The sequence below is a fragment of the Ostrea edulis genome, chromosome 10 (assembly GCF_947568905.1).
Source record: "Ostrea edulis chromosome 10, xbOstEdul1.1, whole genome shotgun sequence".
Lineage (NCBI taxonomy): Eukaryota > Metazoa > Mollusca > Bivalvia > Ostreida > Ostreidae > Ostrea > Ostrea edulis.
In genome coordinates, this window is record NC_079173.1 from 1903654 (window position 1) to 1927401 (window position 23748).

The following is a 23748-nucleotide window of genomic DNA, read 5'->3' on the forward strand; positions in this document are numbered from 1 at the left end:
CTTGGTTGTCAAGGAGGTGTGTCCCCATGCCAAGTTACATTTATACAATATTATAGGGTTATTGAACTTATATCGGTGAATATTGGCACGAGTTGGCTGTGAAAATGCACGAGCTTGCGAGTGCATTTTGACAGCCAACGAGTGCCAATATTCACCTATATAAGTTCAATAACCCTTTTATTATATAGCTAAAGTATTTGGTTGTTAAGTTATATCCATTTTCACTCAAAACTACTCCAAAATAGACGAGAATTCATCAATATTGCCAGTGTGCAATAACAGCATGCATTTCTTAACTGTTCAATATTTAACCCGTCATTAATGCATGAAGCAAACTGATTTTGTAAATGGGGACATCATAATTTATCTACAGTAAAACATAATGCTTAAGTAAATATCAAATACCGGCTCTGTCAAATTCGGAGGACCGTCGTCTGCCATTTTTGCTTGTTTACGTCGTTACGGTAACGTCAATATTGAACGCTCATACTCGGAATGTTTCGGGCGCATACAATTTACGCAATGTAAAGTTAGCGTTCAATAAATTCTCAGGATATTGAGCGCTTACATTCTCTAGATTTTACGCAGATTTTATATTAGACTATTTATTAGCTATATAATAAAACAAATATTTTTTTCAGCGTGCTCAACAAATCAAATTGCGTGATACAAGTAAAATTAAATTATGACAGACGGACTGAATGCTATATTATATATATTTTGCCAATTAATAAACTGGACATGTGTTGTGCCAATAAATATATCTTAATTTAATAATCCAGCCTACAATAGCAACAGGAAATTGTGCTTAAATTGTCCAATCTTCAAAACCTTAAATTGTGTACATGTGTGTGGTGGCGGTGGTGGGTGGTGGTCTTCATCCACTCAAACTGTCCCAATCCCCCTCCCAAATTCAATTTCTTTAAGTATGCAGTGGATAGATCGCCACATGGACCCATCCAAGTCTACTGTAAGGATGTTTTAAAATATCGGTTTCAAATGCAATTAATTCACACACAAAAATATATAGACAACATTATTTGACGATTTGCATTTTAGTTGCTTCTATTCATACACGCTATACAACAGTACTGAATCTATAACTGAGAGAGAGAGAGAGAGAGAGAGAGAGAGAGAGAGAGCACCAGTAATTGTATACAGGTACGGGAAGTTTAATCAAATCTTAAATGTACAATATTATTCTTATTAATTAACCATTCCACTTCATTCTGATATATTTAATTTCCCTTTTTTCCATGTTAAATTATTCGGCTGGCGCGAGTTAGGACTCCCCCCCCCCCTCCCTTTTTTAAACCGATGTTACGTGCCTAGATATCTAACGCCCTCTCAGTCAAAAATGAAATAAATATATAATATATATTACTGCAACTTCATTGGATTTACTAGACCTTTTTTACCACCGTAATACATGTTTATGCAAGCGGACAATCTAGGCATTTAAATTTTTTTTTCCATCTTCGATAGCAAAATGTGTACAGTCCACGAAGAGCAGAATGGACCCAAAACCCGTGGCAAACGAAGATGATTTTTACCCCCGTTTTCGGGTGTTATAACTGACCCCCCAAAATAGTATGTTTTATAACTTTCATTCAGAAGACGGGTAAGTTCGTGAGTCACTGAATAAACAAAAAATCGTCCGCATTCTTATTTCAATCGCGTTGTCAACTGTACACTTTTTGATATTTCTACACTACCTGTAAACATGTAGACAGCGGATCTAAATCATCTAATATTCTTAATTACAATAAAAATTATACATTAAAAGACATGTGATGCACTAATATAAATGTCAATCTTTTAAAATAATCGCACAAATAAACCAATGCTTTTACTTGTCATTTTATGGTCCACATTTCTTTGAGCTGCTATAATTCATGCTATTTAACAAATTGAAATCAATGCCAATTTATACCATGTGATATTCGTTTATTCATTTTCAAAGTCAAATGATCCTTCTTTTATTTGGTGAACTCGTGCTGCTCGTGCTGTGAAACAATGTACCGACCAACACGTACAGGTGTTTGTGTACGGGATGTCGAGAATTTGGGCGTTTCATAAAGGTGTGAACGTCTGCGGGGAAGTCTGCATACGGATATATATCAATATCTTGATTTATCTATATACAAGAAATAATCCCGATTTACAAACATGTTGAGGTTTCTACTTTGAGATAATTAAAATCCAAATTTAGCGACACTGTCCACTCTATATCTGCTTCAAACACATAAACGTGGAAAGTTAATGCAGAACGGACGTCATAAATTAAAGCTAATTAAGATGAATTGTTTCGAATAGCAAACTCCAACATCTAAACAATTTAAGTAACTTATCAAATCAGTATGATAATTTTTTAAAGATAGACAGTGAAGGTACATTTTTAAAAATTCAATTACTATTTTAAATTTACAATGATATATATCATTAAATGATATGAATATATACAAGTCGCCGTTTTATACGTTTTAATTTTCACCCACTAATATTTCGCTTAGTATTTTTTTTTATCACACGAAGGTGCACGGTGGCACAAAGGAGGCACAGATGTCAGATCTCCGTGGACTTAAATGTCTACCTCGCTCAGAAAATTAAGACTTCAGAGGTGCCGACAATTTTAAAGCTCCACCGTGTTTTATTTTTAAAAAAAATAGTTTTAAATATCCATTTTTGTAATTAGTTACTATAATTACTCAAGTTTAACCAAAATTATACAGTTGTCTCTCTTTTTTTTAATTCTCAATTATATCAATTTTAATGGAAGTTGATACAAATAGATATATGCAACTTGAAAATATAAACTCGTCTTTGAGATAGACGGTAAAACAATACTATTTGCGGTGGTCCTTTCACTGCAAGGAATTTTAATTTTTGATCACGATTTTTCAATTATGTCCAATACAGCGGGAAAAAATTGTAGTGTTATGTAGTGGGAAGGGGGGGGGGGGGGGGCAATATATCACAAATTTAAACATCGTGATAGAAAATATACAAGTTCCTAGTATTTTAACAGTTGTGATTTACAATCAGAATAAGCCCCAAAAATATATGATATTAACCTATGCGTCCATTTTTTGTGTATTACACTGTGATTCTCATAACGTCAACATCATGACGTTATATAGTTTTTCTGTTGAAAAACAACACAAAGTTTAAACGACTGTAAAACGAAGACTAGAAAAGATATAGTTATGAAATAAATTGTTCTATAACCTATAAATCCTAAAGCATCAACTGTGAAAGTCTCATTTATTTTGGTGAAAGGGCCAATTTTAGTACTTCGTGGCTCTGGTTCTATGAAAATGTTCAACTTCAAAATATTGTTGTACATGTATATCCTCCACTTTTCAACTATATCAAATTTCTCTGGTGTAGCATTCCTCCTTAAAAGAAGCCGCGTGATATAGAGGATATCTATATTGCGTGTTTTGATATTTGGTTTATTCAACGAGCTGATATGGTGTATTTATTTGCGAGGCTTGCCGAGCGAATAAATACACCATATCAACGAGTTGGATAAATCAAATATCAAAATACGCAATATAGATGTTCTATTTATCTCATACGTCTTGTTTTCACTTAATTTTGAGATGATCCCCAGTATGGTAGAAACAGCTGATTGGATTTTTTTGAATCCGTGGCTCAGACGTCGTGCTTAATCTGTCTACTTTACGCGGGAAAAAATAGTGCGCTTATAAACTATTAATATACAGTACAAAAGGTCATTTTTATAAAAGAAACCATGGATGAAAATTGTTTTAGAAGGGATTATATTTTATAGTTAATAATGGTTTTGCCATTCCAACAAAGTAACAACTATTGACCGAGTATTTATTTTTTGACGTAGGACTGACCTTCTGATAAAAGTTTGATGTAGTTGTCGTTTTGAAATAAACATGTGTAATAACGATCAATAAAAGTAATGTTTTAATGCAGCGTTATTAGAATGTTCAACAGTTTACAAAGAAAAGTAGAAGTGTTTGTGCATTTGGATTTTATTTACGTAGTTTCTTTGGATCTAAGGGCGAGAGGAAATCCTGAGGCACTTTAAATAGACCTAGCCTAGTAAGTAAAGCTGTTGAGATTTGTTACATTTAATATGCTCCAGAAAAAAGAGACTGTGCTTGTCAATACTTGGTACCGCAGCATGTCGAGGTACTTTCGATTAGGCTTGTCCAGTAGGCTGTCGATTCCTTGTCGATGATAATAGTGTAGTAATTAGGGCTATACAGACAGTGGATATCGGCCTGGATAGCTCAGTGGTTAGAGCACCTGACTAGTAATGCAGGGGTCCCGGGTTCGATTCCCGGTCCAGCCAAAGATTTTCTCCTCTCTCCTATATATACTACAATAGTGTGCACATATTTTAATTTTCTGATCGTAATTTTGAGTAGTTACAGATCGACCGAGTTGGTATTTTTGTGGCCGGTAACTTGCATTATATGTCAGTGGGGGCAACATCATTTTAATTTTGCTATAAAAGAAATTCTAAATAAATACAGAATAATAAGTTTTACGCTTTATTTCATGCATGGATATGCATAAACACAGCAAATATGTCATCCAAGCGGGGACAGTGTCAAAAGTAGTTCGGACCGGAAGTGCTTTATCAAACGGGCGTGTGATAAAGCTAATGCTTTATCTCACTCTCAATATACACCACACGTATGAGATAAAACTCCGTACACATCAATCAGTGATTTATCAACGTAGAGAATTTTCTATTGGGCTTATATGTGTAGTAGTTGGACATTCTGCCAATACTATTGATATGTTCTTTTTACTTCGCGTTGTGTGTTTTTTTTGTATGATGATACGTGTTATATAAAGTATATTCAACCCTTTAGATATTTCCAGGTAAGTTTGAGTCCGCCTAGAGTGAGGCTAGCAATAAAATAATAAATAAATAAAGTTTTAAACCTTTAATAAAGTTCGACAATTGTATGATAGATACCAAATTAATAATCCCGGGGAATGAATGTGGCTTGAGATAAAAATATAACTAAACAGGAAAAATAAAGAAACAATTATCAAAAATTCAGGGTGAGGCAACTCGTTGTTGCAAGGATTGGCTCAGCAGAAGCCCCGAGCACGGTTGTGCTCGGGTTTAAATAGTATTCTTAACAAACGAATGAAAGTAAAAGTTACCTGTAAAGTGATTTGATAATAAATCTAGAAGTAATCGATGAGAAGTTTTGTAATAAAATACGTTTGAAAATAAAAGATAACTCTCTTCCTGTTTCATGAAATAAACAACTCGAATACGAAGATAGGAATTTACGTAGACAAGTAAGTAGAAAATAATGAAATGGAGATAATATAGACCGATACTACCACATATGTATATACTCGTTTCTAAGTAGAATATTTATATATGTGCATCTATTGTTAATAAATTCAAATCCTTAGCAAGTTATCTGAGGGGACCCTGTTGTAAATAATGTATTAACGGTAGCTAGATAGGTTACACGTTACACATATATACATATACGTACATACATACATACCTACATACATACACACACACATACACACACACATACGTGTAACGCGTGTCAAATGAACACCTTAACTCCCCACCTGCAACTGAACACTTCTACAGTTATTGGTATTTTAGTACGAAAATTTACTATTTGGTACTAAAAACAACATAGAAGACATTGCTGCGGTCGAAATTTGTGAAATATCGTTTTATTCACTCCTTGAATTTTTGCTTATCAAGTGAACACTTTCCTTTACACACAGGCAATTGAACACTTTCCTTTACACACGGGCAATTGAACACTTTCCTTTACACACGGGTAATTGAACACTTTCCTTTACACACGGGCAATTGAACACTTTCCTTTACACACGGGCAATTGAACACTTTCCTTTACACACAGGCAATTGAACACTTTCCTTTACACACAGGCAATTGAACACATTCCTTTACACACGGTCAATTGAACACTTTCCTTTACACACAGGCAATTTAACACTCTGGCACACACGGACAAATGAACACTCTGATACACACGTGTAATTGAACACTCTGACTCACATGGCCAATTAAATACTCTGATACACGCAGCCAGCTAAATACTCTGATACACACGAGCAATCAAACACTCTGAAACATCCAAACAATCATTCTCACCACGCTAAATAAATAAGGCCAAATCTCTAAAGCTTACAAAAAAGCGTGAAACGATGACATAAATCGACATTGGGATGGGATAGACAGGGAATCCACACATTTCGTTGAAATTATCGCCGCAAGAAAATAAAAAATAAAGGGGGGGGGGGTAGTATTCATTGGATGATTGATTATATATTTTACGTCCCGTCGAGAATATTGTATTCATATTGAGACGTAACCAGCTTTAAGCGGAGTACCACGAATTTAGACCTATCCAATGTATCCATAGGGTTCAGGGTCGTAGTAGCTGCAATAATGTAGCCCTATCCAATTTTTTTTTTATTCTGACGTTTTCGGGATAGGGCTACAATTCCATAGGATCTCCGTAATGGTGCAAAATAATTTTATGAATAACCGACAATAAACTCTGTGTATTAGTCCCAAATGTTGTTTACACCAAAAGGAGTACCAACTTTGTGCTCGGGCATGTCTAATAAAGGTGTTTTTCATTAAATATAATGTACAGCATGCAAAATTCTTCGTCTGCTCCGCCATGCTTGTTATCGCGAGATCTCGTAGGTGGATCTAATGAAAAGCCTAAACATTGACAATCAGCGCGAAAATGTAGTTACTCGAGCCACTTCGACAAAGAAAGGAAAATCATATTATTGCAGAAAGAATTTACACTCTGCTGTTCGGTTTTTAACTTGATATTAAATTCAAACCTTTTCAATACCGACGAAATAGCTTTCGCCTCCATACTTGTCCATTGATGTAAATACTACCTTATATGGCATATGCAAATGACTTGACAACCGGAAGTTGAAACTTCAGTACATCAAACATGGCGCAAAAATATGAATCGAGAAATTGGAATTTATCGAAATTGTTGAAAACGGTAGAATAGAGCCTCACAAATCTAAAGTTGCAGGTTGTAAATTTATATATTGACTAAGAAACATAGAATATCATTTTATTTACGTAAAGAAAGTCAGGAAATGTTTAGAATGAGCGCAAATGTTGCGGGAGTGAATCACTCCCGCATTTGCACCATTACGGAGATCCTAAGGAGTTGTAGCCCTCTCCCTAAAAAAAAAAAAAAAAAAAAAAAATCAGAGAGGGCTACATTATTGCAGCTAGGGTCGTAGCAGTGAGGGTTCTTTGAAATATCGTGCCAACACCTACTACATGTACGACAAGGGATATACGTTTATAAGGTCACATCCAAAAGATCCGTGATTCTCACTTCTAAATGTCGAGCGTTTGGCGAAGGAGCAATTAACACTACCAATTTTAACGTCTTAGGTTTGACGCATGAACGATGCTTGAACTCACGACCTCCCGGTTACGAAGCGAACTCTCTACCAATGAGCTACCGCGACCGGTCGGGGGGAGGGGTAGTAGTGTCCATAATGATGAATTTTAGTGTAATAATAACTTATGATAATCATCATTATTACATATATATATATATATACTTCTATGATTATAAACTCCCTCGTTTGCCAATGCATGCTGTACGGGCCAGACTCTGTAGTAATTCGACCAAAAAGTATGATAAATAAAATCAAAATTCTGTAATACAGTGCCTAAAGGATCTAAAACAAGTATTCATAATTATATACATTTTTTGTATCACTTTAAGTTTTTTGTTGACTTTTGACATGAATAAAAATTAGATATCTTTGTAAAGAAATGTTACGCGATATCTTAATTCCACTCTAAAAGGGAACATTTTCATGAACATTCTGTTTATATATGTAACTACATAGATGTGACCTTACAGAAAACTTTAATCAAACGTTGCAAAAACCATAAATTCTTTGAAAATCCGGTTTATAACACCAGTTTATATAACATAACTTCAGAATCAGGATTTGTTCCCGGTTCCTTTATATACTGTTACAAAAATATCTACATGTTTATGATATGTACATGCACATTATGTCAATTTTGACTATCATCTCACCTTGAAATATGAGGACAAAATTGTAATAGAGAACCCCCAAAAATCACGATTTTGCTTCATCTTAGATATTTTTGTTTAGAGATTTTGTGCCTTTGGCACTCATTACGCCCTTCCCTAAACGTGTTACGTGTTGGACCCCCCCCCCCCCCCCCCCCACCACCACCAATATTAACCACGTCTGAAACACACCGACAATTGAACCTGGTACATTGCGCATAAATTGAACTATTATAACGAAAGGTAAAATTCAAGTTACATATTTGTAAGTTTTATTGATGAACTTAGTTCAGTCTCGAAAGGCAAGTAGAGATTTAAAACATTCCCTGAACATTGGCAATTCGCGCCTTCGAATGAGAAATAATCTCCCTCATAAAAGTGATTTGGACCCCCACTCCTTTCCCTGCCGATCTGAGGACAGAGATGACCAATTGCAAATTCAAGGGAATATATTACCTTCTGTTTTTGTTCAAAAACTGGACGTGTCCTCTCATGACCTTTATAATACAAATTCACCAGGTTGATTTTTAAAATCTTATTAATGTTTTACATACGCTCAAATTGAAGTCCAATAATATACGCGCATCAAATCAATTATCGCTCTCATTAATTCAATTGATGCGCACATCCATGTGGTGGAAATATTGCTCGCAAAAATTAATTTAGAGCTCTGTATGAATGACTTGATTATCTCTTTTAATTCAATGGAGGATCTTTTTAATTATATATACAAGGCTATTTCATAAGCAATTAATGCGCGCATCATTTTTTTTTTTAAAAGAGCAACAATTCAATTAAAGAAATCATTCAATTGTGGATATCTTGAATTGAAGATTATATCTCAATTAGATAATCTCTCTAAAATAATTATTCCACCCATCAATTTAATTAATGATATCATTAATTCAATAGAAGAGAGCAATAATTCAATTATTGTGCACATTAAGTGATGTTAGCATTAATGAATTATTGCTCTCTTCAATTGAATTGTAGCAATGCATTAATTCTATTGTTGGTATCATTAAATTATAATTCATTTGAGGAGAGCAACAATTAAATTATTGCGTGCATCAATTCAGCAGAATAAATAATGATATCAATAATTCAATTCATGCTCGCAATATATATATAATGCAGAATTGAAGATATTAATTATTTGAAGAGATCTTTGATTGCGTGCATGAAATGAATTGATAATATCTTCAAATAATTAAAGATATCTTCAAATATTTGAGTTTGTTAATTTGGCGCTCCATAGATCTAAAACTATTCCTAGTGGATTCTGGTGCTTTCTGACTCCAGACATCATAACAGCTCTTGCCACAAATGAATCTCACCATACAAGTGATAAAAACACACTTGAATATGTTGCAGAAAAATAAAGATCAGGTGGATCGCATATACCTATAGCCACCTCTCTTTTAATTTCTTCATAGGATTCATATACTTAAAGGGATTTTTCTCCTTGAAAAGGTGATATTTAAAAATATGTCACTTTTTAAGGAATTTTATAATCCCCCAATAGTATGTACCGGGGTAATTTCTAAACTGTTTGGTGAAAATGTTGACAATTAAGAATCAGTCACTGGTTATCCATGTGGAATTTAGCTATCTCATATGAATAAACTCTTGATTATTTTACTACAATGTACCATATTAACCAATTTCGGAAATAATTCCTTATGTGTCTTAAATTTTGATTTGATATAAAGAGCAAACTGAAATGATAAACCAAAGTTCACATTGAACACCAGTGAGGCAATTGTATACAAATATCAAATTCATATATTACAGAATTCATTAAGATATTTGAATCATTCTAATCTTTTAATGTTCCATGGTAGCAATGAAAACAGCAGGTCTTTTATTTTCAGTCATATATTTTATTATATTACAGGAGATGTTATATGTACAATTAGCATATATATATATATATATATATACATTATATATGTAATTGCATGTGCCAAAAAAATGTATACATACATGAGTAATTCAACCACAGACATATCAATAAATTTGCATTTAATACATTGAATGTAGTCCTTTGATTAAATAATCAACACAGATGGATCCATATGATAATACATGTATTTGTAAAAGAAGAAAAAAGAGTTCCATTTCTCATACAAACGATATCTGTACAAATATCAAAATCAACAAGAGGCCCAGGGGCCACATCGCTCACCTGAGTCACCTTGGCCCTGCTGTTTTGATTTTTAAATGCTATTTTATCAATCTTTATTCTCATGAATAATGTGACCAAAACCTACCTCTAAAGAACACAACATTACTAAAATGAAATCATATAACACAAAGATATGACAAGCATGATATTGCTGTTCTGGATAAGACCAAGGTATGAAGTCATAGGTCTTGGAATGATATGAAAGACCTTGCCATAAGTAATCTATATACAATACATGAAAGCCCTATCTAAAATAGTCCTGGATATACTTAATAAGTTATACTTTCTTAAAAGTAGGTCAAACTCAGAGTTCAGGGTCACAAGGTCAAAGAACATAATATGATTGATTGTTTTAGCTGTTTTCCGCCACACTCAACAATTTTTCAGTTATCTGGTGGTGCCCAGTTTTTATTGGTGGAAGAGAGAACCCAGATACAATGTACCTGGGAAGAGACCACTGACCTTCCGAGAGTAAACTGGGAAACTTTCTCACTTACCGGTGCAAACAGGATTCGAACCCACGCCAACCACTGAAGAGACATTATTTGTCGAAATGCGCATCTGGTGCATCAAAATTGGTACCGTATAAGTTTTACCTTAAACACAATGTAGTTCAGGACACACTGAATAGGTCAGATTTGTTTTGCCATAAAAATTGTATATACAAGATATGAAAGCTCTAGCTTAAATAGTTCAAGAGATATCTTTAAAGATTTTTCCTTTAAATATATCAGCATATAAAACTTTGATCCCCTATTGTTACCACACCATACCTCCTGGGAAATGATTTTAACAAACTTGAATATGCACTATGTCAGGAAGGTTTAATGTAAATTTGTGTGCTTCATACTAAATTTGAAAAGAATTCTGTTATTCGAATCGTAGATTGATCGCTGTTCGTTATCTTCACCTTTCAGTTATAGAATTTAGTTAAAAATATTCATTTGTTAACATCGACGGACTACAACGGACGCAGACCAATAGCAATATGTCATCTGAGTTTACTCAAGTGACCTAAAATTGTATAATTTTTCTAAAGCTTTTGAAAATTGATAATGCTATTAAAGCCTAGTCTGATCCCTTACACTCCATTTCAATAGTTAAGCGTAAAAACAGACTAGTCTAGAGTGGATGGGGACCAAACTTAAGAAAGCTGTGAGATTAGTTCAATATTCAAACCTACAGTTTTTGAATAATAAGTATTTAACCCAACTGGGATGATTTCATCCAAAATATTTCACTAAAAAAATTTGTGGGGATATTAGTTCACACAGACATTATGTTTCAAAATGAGTACGAGTATGGAAATGAACTGGGGTTCAAATTGACTGGCTACGTATACCTAACATGGCTACATCAACAAAGAAAATCACTTGAAGCTGTGAGTTTTTAGGTTATATGTGGGTTTAAGGAATATTTGAAAGTATGCTTGGAAACAAGTATAGTGGGAAAATATGTTAGGAATTATTTAATATTAAATTCATGAGACAGCGATGCAGGAATGCAGTGATAGAGGGACTTAACCATGCACTTTTTTTCTGTGCCGTAAATTGAAGATTCTTAATAAGGGGTTCATCTGAAGCTCTAGCGCTCTGACTTGCCCCAATATCTTCTCAAAGAGCTACGATTTTGGGTTTAGTTCTGCATCTAGTTTTTTAGGAGAAGATTTTAAAAGATTTTCCTTGTATATATTTCACATATAAAACTTAGATCCCCTATTGCGACCCCACTCTACCCCTGTGAGCCATGACCTTTAACAAACTTGAATCTGTACTATATATGAATGTAAAACTTTGATCCTCGATTGTGACCTCACCCTACCCCCGGATACCATGATTTGCACAAAATAGGAACCTTTTATGTGAATTCAACTTTCCTGGTCCAGTGGTTCTTGAAAAGGTTTTTTAAATGACCCCACCCTATTTTTGCATACCCTTTATCTATTGATGATGCATACCAAGTTTGATTGAAACTGGCCCAGTGGTTCACTCTGGAGAAGAAAATGAAAATGTGAAAAGTTTACAGAGAGACAGACGACAGGCAAAGGTGATCAGAAAAGCTCATTTGAGCCTTTGGCTCAGGTGAGCTAAAAAAGTACATAAACATGTTCAATGTTAAACCTGTTTGTTGTATTGCTTAACAGCTCCATTGCCAGCATCTACCCTTACTGAGCTTACAGTGTCAGACCTTGATATCATCATCATCACTCATTTTGACTATCCAGGCCAAATTAATATTTTTGCAAGGGTGAGGCCTGGCTGTCCTGTCGAGGTTGAAGTTTGTACTTCCACACTTGGCGACCCAGTGGATTGATCCTATCCAATCCTCTAAACTCTAGGTCTCGTTTTAGGATCTCATCCCATGTCAGCTTTGGTCTACCTGTGAAGTTTTTTTCTGTTGATCATGATGCATAACATTCTGACAAATCTGCAAAAATATTTAGAGAAGTGATTAGTAAAAGGTCTTCGTAAAAGGTAGCAAGAAATGTACAATTAGATAAAAATCATAATTTCTATTTCTACAAAGTAAGTGTTTATCAAATGATCAGCTGTAAATATTAATTCACATATCAATTATCATTTTTAAAGATTCAAAGTGATACAGATATCATAAACATTTTATGACAAATATATCATAACTTCAGATTGTTTTTATGAAAAACAAATGTATCCCCAGCTCCCCAAATTGGAAGTGTTCCAAATGAAACCTCCAACCCCTTAATGTACTGCATGGTATGGAAGATAAAGCATGAGCAGGAACATAGACATTATGAACTCCAATAATTAAGCCACATAGGAGAAGGGTTCACAAACTATTTTACACCCCCACCCCTACAATCCACTATATTAGGGACAACATTTGGATCTTTGATCTGTTCCTGCAATATGCACATCGCAAATGACATTGAAGTATTCTACAAAATTTCAAGTCTATCGGATAAGCCGTATAGGAGAAGTATTCACGAGCTATTTTAACATTCTCCACACCTCTCAGATCTACTATTAACTTTTAGAAAAATAATTGGACCCTCCTGTCCCGACAATATGCACATCTACAAATGGCAATGAAGCATTGTACAAAGTTTCAAATCTATCCATTAAGCCATATAGGAGAAGTGTTGACAAGGTATTTTACATCCTCCACCCCTCTTAGATCTACTATTAACTTTTAGGAAAATAATTGGATCCTTCCGTCCCACCAATATACACATCTACAAATGGCAATGAAGCATTGTACAAAGTTTCAAGTCTATCCGATAAGCCATCTAGGAGAAGTGTTCACAAGATTTTGTGGCAGACGGACAGAAAGTACAAAAACAATATATCTCCCCTGAAAGAGGGGAGACATAATTACAGTACTGCAGCAATATTTTCATTGTATTTCAGTTGGAGGCTGTCAAAATACAAATTATCAATATACTCTTAAGGTGCAAATCAAAACTTGTATATAATATACCTTTTCTCAATACATTTTAATGAGTTTTATTTCATCTCTAGTGGACTCTCTTTAGGACTGGCTCATTTTGCTGGGAATATGGGCATCTAGCTATCCTGGTGCCATGCTCTTTTTAATGAATATTGTATTTTCTAGGTTATGTCAAAGCCACTTTTTCTCTTTGATGCAAAATTATGTTTGACTGAAATTAAAGTGAAGGTTATTTAACAAGAAATCTAGTAGACACATTCAAGCAATACCTGTTCCCTACCACTACTAACTATATATTTATTCAACATATGTTCAAATTCAATGGAACCACTGGACTTCATATACTATTTTGTCAAAATGCACAGTATTAATGAAGAGGGTGTTACAACTTACATATACCAGACGTATCATCAATGTTCTACCTAATATATTAATATCTGCTCTAGAACCTGATTTTCATGCACCCATGTTATGATGGACTGTATTATGGTATTTATCAAGCTCTTTCATCTGTCTGTTAGCTTTTTTAAAAATTCAAAATCTTAGTTTATCAATCCTTATACCCACTCAGGTGATCTAATCAGTAATTAAAAAAACTGATTAATCTTTTTGAACATCATATCTAGCAAAGATACTTACGTACATATGTAACTTTAAAATGATACTTATGCCTTGTTCAAACAGCGGTTTTAATGCATATTTTGAATTAAAATTTTCAAACTTTAATGCGCATCAAATATACTTCGTAGAATAGATATAGGCCCCTGCATAATGACAAATTTGGGTCACATGCATCATACCCCTGGTTAGCTATAGATTTATATTTTCTGCTAATTTTGATTGAAAAACTAATTTTAAAAAACTTAATTGATCGCTAAAAATAGTGAGCATTAAGTCATTAGAAAATGCCAGATGTAGACATACTGGGTCATATATGCATAAAGAAGAAAAAAACTATAAAACAATTCTCTTTGATCCACTGTAAATTGTAGGAAAATATTCGATCCCTGGGTCAAAAGAACGTGAACAACATTAAATGATAATGAAGTATTGTACACAATGGCCTTCATTTTTGCAGTTACTGCCATTACACCGGAAGTAGGGGGGGTGCTTACTGATGGGTCCCCCCCCCCAATTGTGGCCCCATCCTACCCCCGGGGGCCATGATTTGAACAAACTTGAATCTGCACTATATCAGAAAGTTTTCATGTAAAAATCAGTTTTTCTGGCTCAGTGGTTCTTGAGATGAAGATGTTTAAAGATTTTTCATATATATTTGTATGTAAAACTTTGATCCCCTATTGTGGCCCCATCCAACCCCCGGGGCCCATGATTTGAACAAACTTGAATCTGCATTATGTCAGGAAGCTTTCATGTAAATCTCAGGCCATCATTAAAAATATTTTTGTTTGATGTACTCCGACTCACATTTTTCAAGGTGGGTCGGTAGGTAGGGTTTTTTTTTTTTTGGTTTTTTTTTAACGTCATGAAAATTTGTAATATTTTCTTTTAGAATAAGGAGAATTTTCTATTTTTCAAGGGACCCCCCCCCCCTCAGAAAAGTTTTAAATTGCTGGAAAAAATGGTCGGGTAGGAGCAAATTTGATTGGTCGGTCAGAGTACATCAAACAAATCAATTTTTATTTTTGGCCTCAGCTTTTCTGGCTTAGTGGTTCTTGAGAAGAAGATTTTTAAAGTTTTCCCCTATATATATGTATGTAAAACTTTGATCCCCCCTTGTGGCCCCATCCTACCCCCGGGGGCCATGATTTAAACAAACTTGAATCTGCAATATGTCAGGAAGCTTTCAGGTAAATTTCAGCTCTTCTGGCCCAGTGGTTCTTGAGAAGAATATTTTTAAATGACCCCACCCTATTTTTGTGATTATCTCCCCTTTGAAAGGGACATGGCCCTTCATTTGAACAAACTTGAAAGCCCTTCACCCAAGGATGCTTTTGGCCAAGTTTGATTGAAATTGGCCCAGTGGTTCTGGAGAAGAAGTCGAAAATGTGAAAAGTTTACAAACGGACGGACAGACAGACAGACGGACAGACGACAGACAAAATGTGATCAGAAAAGCTCACTTGAAACTTTGGTTCAGGTGAGCTAAAAATCAATTAAAATATGCAAATTCATTTTTGGGTTGAATGGATTAATTGTTACACAAATTTACTACATGTATATGTATCTATAGTTTACAAATCATTACATTTTGCTAAATGATATAATTATTATACATATATCATCTAAGATTTTAATTATACAAAATAAGATCATATAAAATCTGTAAATAAATTATGGATCAACAAAATTGTTAAATACTAAGATCTGCTTTCATATTTACTGTACTTAAGGCCACATAGAATTTCATATTTACAGATCCACGCCCACCCCTCTCAAAATTATCCACCCCATTGTTTTTTATTCTACCTTTTTTTTTAAAAAAAGAAGTTGAGAACAAATATTTGGCTTGTATATCAAACATTTAGAGCATTTCAATGACTGACCCTAACATTTTGGCATGTTGTGGTTATATTTGACATGTTTCTATTATAAGGGTACCCAAAGATGTGGTAGTTGTGAAGGACTGTTGCAGTGTGATATGCATTTGGTCAAGTGACTGCACATGTATGCCTTGTTAAAATTGATTAATAGAGATGCTATTGAATGTGAAAGTATGCGATACCATGCCATTTCCCAATTCTGTGTTTGGAACTTTTATTATTGAGTGTGCGTGTCTTAGACTAGAAGAAGATGATGGCAAACGGAATTGAATAATGTTATCGCAATTCACCTTTGAATTAGAACGCTTTGGCCGATATAGCATTGCGTTGTGTGACGACACAATTGAATCTGTTTGTAATACAATTGCGAAATGCAACAGAAACTCTCATTGGTTCATATGTATAAGTCCGCCCAAATTCCCTTATACGGGAGTAGTCAGCATTTGAAAACATGACGGCCAGATGCTAGATTGAAAAAAAAAAAAAAAAAACTTCAAAGGAAGAAAGAGAAAAAGTTATATTCTTGTGTTGTTGTCTCATAAATTTAATATAAAAAAAAATCCTAACATATTTTCCTACTATACTTGTGTCCAAACATACCTTCAAATATTTATTAAAGCCCCATACGACCCAAAAACTCGGATCACAGTTTTTGATGATTTCGTTCGTAGACGTATGTTAGGTAGCCAGTCAATTCGAATCCCAGTTCATTTCCATATTGGCACAATAACGTCTAGATGTGTACTAATACCCCACACATATTTTAGCTAAATTGTTTAAATAATATACCACCCCAGTCCTATTAAATGATAATTATTGAAATAGCTAAACTCACGGCAGTGCGGCTTTCATTAGTCATGAGCGGCCGCGCCGGCCTGTCTCCATCTAATGTCCTTATGTAGCATTTTCGTTCATCTAGAGCTTATTTTACCTTTACAAAAACTGGTACAAAAATGTTTTAATTTCTATTAATTATTCGTGTTGATAATAAATGAAGAGCGAATACATAACTTACAACCGATTTTATGAATAGATACACTGTACCAATAGCAAGAGTTCAAATTGACCAGCTACCTAACATGGCTACGTCAACAAACGAAATCATTTGAAGCTGTGAGTTTTCGGGTGGTGTGTGGTTTTAATGAATATTTGAAGGTATGTTTGGACGCAAGTATATAGTAGGAAAATATGTTAAGATTTTTTTATATTGAGTTTGTGAGACAGCAACACAAGAATACACCGATTTCAGGCCTCAACCGTCCGCAGCTTTTTGTGACCCGTAAATCGAAGGTTTTTATAAGAGGTGGATCTTTCCAGAGAGCTATGTACATTTCTCCAGTTACACTGAATCCGCTCGAGAAAGTGGGCGGGCTGTAATTGGCCAATGAAAACTCTTGCTGTATTACATCAAACATGTCATTCAAATTGCTCAATCGTCTCATTCAATTGTGTCGTCACACAACGCAATACTATATCGGGTAAAGCGTTCTAATTCAAAGGTGAATTGCGATAAGCAAAAGAACTACAGTACAGTGACTGTTGCTTTGTGGTACAATGATGGTAATTATGACTCATTAATTAGCGGATACGGCAATGGCATATCCTGATCCTGCATAAACTGCATATTCAAACAAGAGGCCCATGGGCCACATCGCTCACCTGATTCACCTTGGCCCATATTTAAAGATTTGTTCTACATATTCGCTTCTAAAACTTTGATCCCTATTTAAGTATTGTGGCCCAACCTACTCACGGGGCCATGATTTCTCCTACCTAAAATCTAACTCCAAAAAACCCCACACAAACATAGCTTGTAAAGGGGATAGGAGGACATGCCTGGTGTTTAATAATTCAATGTGTACAGGCATTAGAAAAATGTGTATATGCAGAAACATACTTTAAATTGTATGCAAAATGATACCCATGTCTAGTCCTATTATAACATTGGAAGGAAAATTTGATCTGGCCACCATTGCTACACGACATTTTAAGTTACGAAAAATAAAAAATTTACATATGAACACCTAGGCTGTGTCAAGCTGAGTCAGCAAGTTTGTGCAGAACGAACAAAAATTACACCAAACACAGCGACACCTTTTCGAAATTTTATTTTTACAAACTTGAATCTGCACTACAGAGCTGTATGTCAGGAAGCTTTCATGTAAATTATGTAAACTGCTCTGGCCTAATGGTTCTTGAGAAGATTTTTATGGCCCCATTCTACCCCAGGGGGTCATGATTTTAACAAACCTGAATCTGCACTATGTCAGGAAGTTTTTATGTAAATTTGTACTTTCCTAGCCCAGTGTTTCTTGAGAAGATGATTTTTAAAGATTTTCCCTTTATATTTGTATGTAAAATATTTAATCCCCTATTGTGGCCCCATCCTACCTATGGGGGTCATGATTTGAACAAACTTCAATCTACACTATGTCAGGAAGCTTTCATGTAAATTTCAGCTCTTCTGGCCCAGTGGTTCTTTAGGAGAAAATTTTTAAATGACCCAACCCTATTTTTGCAATTTTGTAATTATATCTTCCCTTTGAAAGGGGGTGTGGCCCTTTATTTGAACAAACTTGAAAGCCCTTCACAAAGGATGCTTTTTGTCAAGTTTGGTTGAAATTGGCCCAGTGGTTCTTGAGAAGAAGTCAGAAATGTGAAAGTTTACAGACAGACGGACAACAGGGGATTGGAAAAGCTCATTTAAACTTTCAGCTCAGGTGAGCTAAAAATTACTATTATTCAAAAAAGCGCAAAAGAATGTTCAACTTCAGTGTTACATGAAAATGTACTTCAAAATCACTTAAAAACAATTATAATATTGCTGTATGAAAATTTTCTGTCCAAAGAAAACAATGTAAAAAAAATATGAAGTAATCTACACTCTACAGCAACATGCGAGTATAATGAACGGGAAATATATATTCTGAAAAATAAAAAATACACCACCTGCCCCATTTTTTTCCAAGCAAGGATGGAAATCTAAAAAATAATTTTATGACTATGTGGCCTAAAATATTTTGTAGACTTACTAATTTCAAAACTCGAAAAGGAAATGTTATCCATGTGAAGCACTCTGTTCATCCTCTGGGGAAGACATTGAATCTTTGATTTGCAGTTTGTGTCATGACTACACCATGATATCTTCTAATCTCGTCATACTATCAGAAAGTAGTTTTGGCAGTTGGCAAGTGTATCAATGGTGTAACTTCTTCATGATCAGATCTTCTATACTGTGTCATATTCAGCATAAAGTAACAAGGGCTATCATCTAGTTCTGAGGTACTGAGGAAGGGCTGTTTTTCTCAACACAGCCTTTCTTCTGGTATTCTTAGGGATACTTTATTCATCTTTTAATTACATTTCCTTCTTGGAGATTAAAAGTTGAAGACCACTGAAAGAAAAAGAAGTGATTTAATGAGTTCCATGTACAACTGTAGTTTATCGAATGTGCTGACCAGAATATTATCTAACTGTAGCCCCCCTCCCCGATCAAGCATGCAATGTCATACATGTATCTGAAATCAATACTTATAAAAATTAATTAAAATTAAAATGTTCAAATCTACAATCTTGTTACACATCTCCTATATTTTTTACTTATCATAACTTTGAATTTTTAATAAGTGTGTCCTTTTGTCCACAAACTTTAACAACCCCTCATAAACAATTTACAAATATGATATCAGAAATAATAATCTAAAAACATTATCCTGTTCTTCATAGATACCATCAACACTAAGAGTATAACAAATAATAAAAGCTCTCCTGACATTGTCCCATTCTGAAAGAAATGATGTGCTTAAACCCCCAAAGGCAGGGGGGTTACCCAGAATTGTGTCTAGAGAGAGGAATAATATTTATGGAATTAACCAAAAAATTAGTTATAAATTTTTAAAATTTTTAGCTATGAATTCATGTTAAAAAATTGGTAGCTCAGTGGTAACAGAGCATTTGCTTCATGATGAAAAAATCATGGTTTCGAGCCATGCTAATGTACTTTATTTAGGGTGTAAATGTAGGTAGTGAGGTGAATGCTCCATCGTCATATTTAGCATTCAAAAGAGAAAGTTGCTGGTCTTTCAGATGAGACCTTTAAACACCACATGCATGCGTCTAAATGTGTCGCACTTCATATTACTGAAATATTCTCTACAGGTATTATACTAAAATCAAACAAACACATATAATCATATACATGTTAAAAATCTTAATTTTAGAAATTTCTTCTTCTGACAAAATGATGCGCAAGCATATAAATGGAAGCTATGCCACTATATGTCATGACACTGTACAGCTTGATCAGTTTATACATCATATAAACAATCACAGATGTAAACAATCAAGAAAAACTCAGTACACAACATCATCCCTTAATTTTGTATTGTAGCTGAAGATCATTCTTCCAAGATCGAAATGCAGCTTGGAAATGATTAGCGAGGGTTGAATTATTCTTAAAAAGTAGATTGAAAGCAAAAGGTAACTGCCAAAGTTACCACATACATCGTTCGAATTTTCTCCACTGCCACCTAAAGTGCATGTGTAAACCACGCGTGTGACACCACAGCCCGACAGGTTACATTGTAAACAAGTAAAACGCATTCAGAGTAATAGTTCTACATATCATATTCTCTTTGGTTTATAGTCTTAGTAGTTACATACCTATGCGGTACGCCTGTACCATGTACGTACTGCAAGCAGTGCGGCGTAATGTACATTTGCATCCTAAGGGATTTCAACCCGAACAAAGTGGAACATGCCAATCCGAATACATATACATCTTTCTTTTTTATTTTTGCATTTTTATTTATTTATCTATTTATTATTTATGTCATGGCGTTGGAAAAAACTTCAAAGTAGGGAGACAGATGTAAAGGGGTATACGTTCCAATCATCCAAAAAATGTGCCGTGTGGGGGGTGGGGTAGGGGAGTTGATTCCTAAGGACCTGGCGCAAATCTTTTTGTGAAATTCTATCCAAAATCAATATGAATTCTTAGTATACAGAGTACATTAACTGCAAAGATTATATTTCAAAAAGAACCAAACAGTTCACGCAGATTTATCACTTAAATTATCATCGAAATTTTCAGTAATTCGGGTACTCTGTCGCTTGTACATAACACGGTCGGTATGAAACACCATTTAATCAGTCTATGTAATAAAAAACCCATTGATAATATGCAAAAAAAATCTTTCAACCGTGTTTACTTACCTCAGATGGGCCAACTTCTTTCCCTGGAAAACTCCATTATGATGATATCACAAATGACGTCATTTAAAACAGAGCATGCGCACTTCGAAAGTGTGTAAGTCATGCTCGCAAGGAAAAAAGATGGACGAGTGCTAAATCTTTACACACTTGTTACACACATCTCATAAATCCTGTTAAGTAAACACTTCAGGATTTTGATGGTAGATGACCTATTTAATGATTTTATGCTGATTTTTATAAAAATCCAACTGAACACCACCATTTCCGTGTTCCTTTGGCCGACCCCGTGTTGATTTACACGTGTGCCTTCTTATTCACTGGTTCAATTGACAGGGCTTACAAACACACACATACATACCTACATACATACCTACCTACATACATACATACATACCTACAATAGTACATCCACACATACATAAACACATACATACACATACACATACCTACATATATATATATATATATATATATATATATATATATATATATAAAGCACAAACAAACAATTATAACACCCAACCTTACGTTTACCCCTAGGATCTAAACGATACATGTGAAAATCAATTAATTAATATATAAAGCACTAAATAATCGCAACTAGGTACTGAAAATTTTCGACCCCGGGCTGGGGCGAAAATTTTCAGTACCTAGTTGTGATTATTTAGTGCTTTATATATATATATATATATACATACACATACCTACATACCTATATATATATATATATATATATATATATATATTGATTGATTGTAACCTGCTTAACGTCCCACTGGAGAATTTTTCACTCATATGGAGACGTCACTAAGACCGTTGAAGGGCTTTAAGCCTATGATCGGCGCGCTTACGGTCATTGAGCAGTGAGTGTTTTTTAGCGTGCCACACCTACTGTGACACAGGACATCCGTTTTTAAGGTCATCTCCGAGGAGCCATGACATTCACGCCTGATAACGAGCGTTTGGCGATGTAAATGTCACTACCTGTTTTAACGACATAGGTTTGTCGCGGCCGGGATTCGGATCCCGACCTTCCGCATGCGGGGCCAACGCTCTACAATGTACCTCTAAAGGCAGGTGGTCTGGGGGCCACCTTGAAGCCCCCAGTATGCCCTTGTTGGGGTCCGGAAGACAAAGCCCCGGAAGCTCTTGGATTTTAAAAATTGTATAGGGCTTGATATATGTCCTATGTATTCATCTTTACTATTGTCTGTCATCTTAACAAGGTGAAATTAATAAAATGACGCAAATTTTAAGAGTTTGGGCGAAAATTTAATTTCTTCCAATAAAAGTAATTCAATAAATCAAAAGATTTTGTCATTTATTTTTTCGAGAGTGTAGGACATTATTGTTTCTTTTATCATTTACAGTTTTCTAGACAAGATACCACAATTTGCCTTAAATTCTAAATTTTTAGGGGGAGGGGATGATTGCGCAGCCGTCATCGTATTTAAAGTACATAGACCACGTAAATATCAGCCTCAAGATATAGAAGTTGTTACAACGATACGCATAATAGTGTAGCACATGTTCATTGAAAACACGTGAGGGTTTTATTTTCGAGACGATAATGCCATCTTTAAATGTCAAACACTCATCTGATATACACATTGCAGTATTATCGATTTTTTTAAGGCCCAAAATACCCGGAGTTATTGTCTAATCTAGTGTTCTTGAGATCTGTCCGCACTAAAGCCACCCGGCGCTGATTGAAATAAGAGAACTCTAACAGAATAAACAAACAGGTGAAAAATTAACACACAAGACAGATTTTCACATAATTATGATTTATTGAAAAATTTTCTGAAGATATTCTATTTCACGGTTGAAAAAAAATCGCTTAATTAGCATTTAAATGGCAAAATCACAGCACGAGCATTGGGGTAGACTTAGAATTAAAATGTATATATACATATCATTTGTCATTTACAAATTAAATAGCGAGGGGGGGGGGGTATGTTCAACGGTTTTAAATAAAATTATGCTTGTCTTCCTGTGGCTTATTTTGTATCTGAGTATTGCGAAAAAAGTTTGTTCAAACCAACCTTACAGCCAAAGCGTAAATAATTATGGCGTGGATCTACTGTAACGGGACTTTCAGTATCCGCGTGTATCTCCGTGTTCAAAAAGAATAACGAGAGTTTCAGTGTTTAAGAATAAATAATATATTCTTATTAAAATCACAGGTATTTACAAATTAATTAGCAAGATGTGAAACGGTATCATAATAAGTCCAAGGGAGTGTGATATTTACCATTTAAAAGCTACAGGAGAAAGACACATAGCATGCATGTACACATATACACAGACATAT

General features: G+C 34.7%; 1 long non-coding RNA gene and 1 other non-coding gene across 2 annotated transcripts; one reads left to right on the top strand and one right to left on the bottom strand.

The window, feature by feature from the left end:
* Positions 1–4259: 4259 nt before the first annotated feature.
* On the top strand, positions 4260–4333 carry Trnat-agu (transfer RNA threonine (anticodon AGU)). Its single transcript has one exon. It is a non-coding gene; the product is annotated as a tRNA-Thr (tRNA).
* A 5631-nt stretch (positions 4334–9964) lies between these two features.
* Positions 9965–19931, bottom strand: LOC130050861 (uncharacterized). The gene is made up of 3 exons (XR_008799199.1): positions 19253–19931; positions 13747–13927; positions 9965–12717 (listed from the first exon to the last, which is right to left on the bottom strand). It is a non-coding gene; the product is annotated as an uncharacterized LOC130050861 (long non-coding RNA).
* Positions 19932–23748: the final 3817 nt, after the last annotated feature.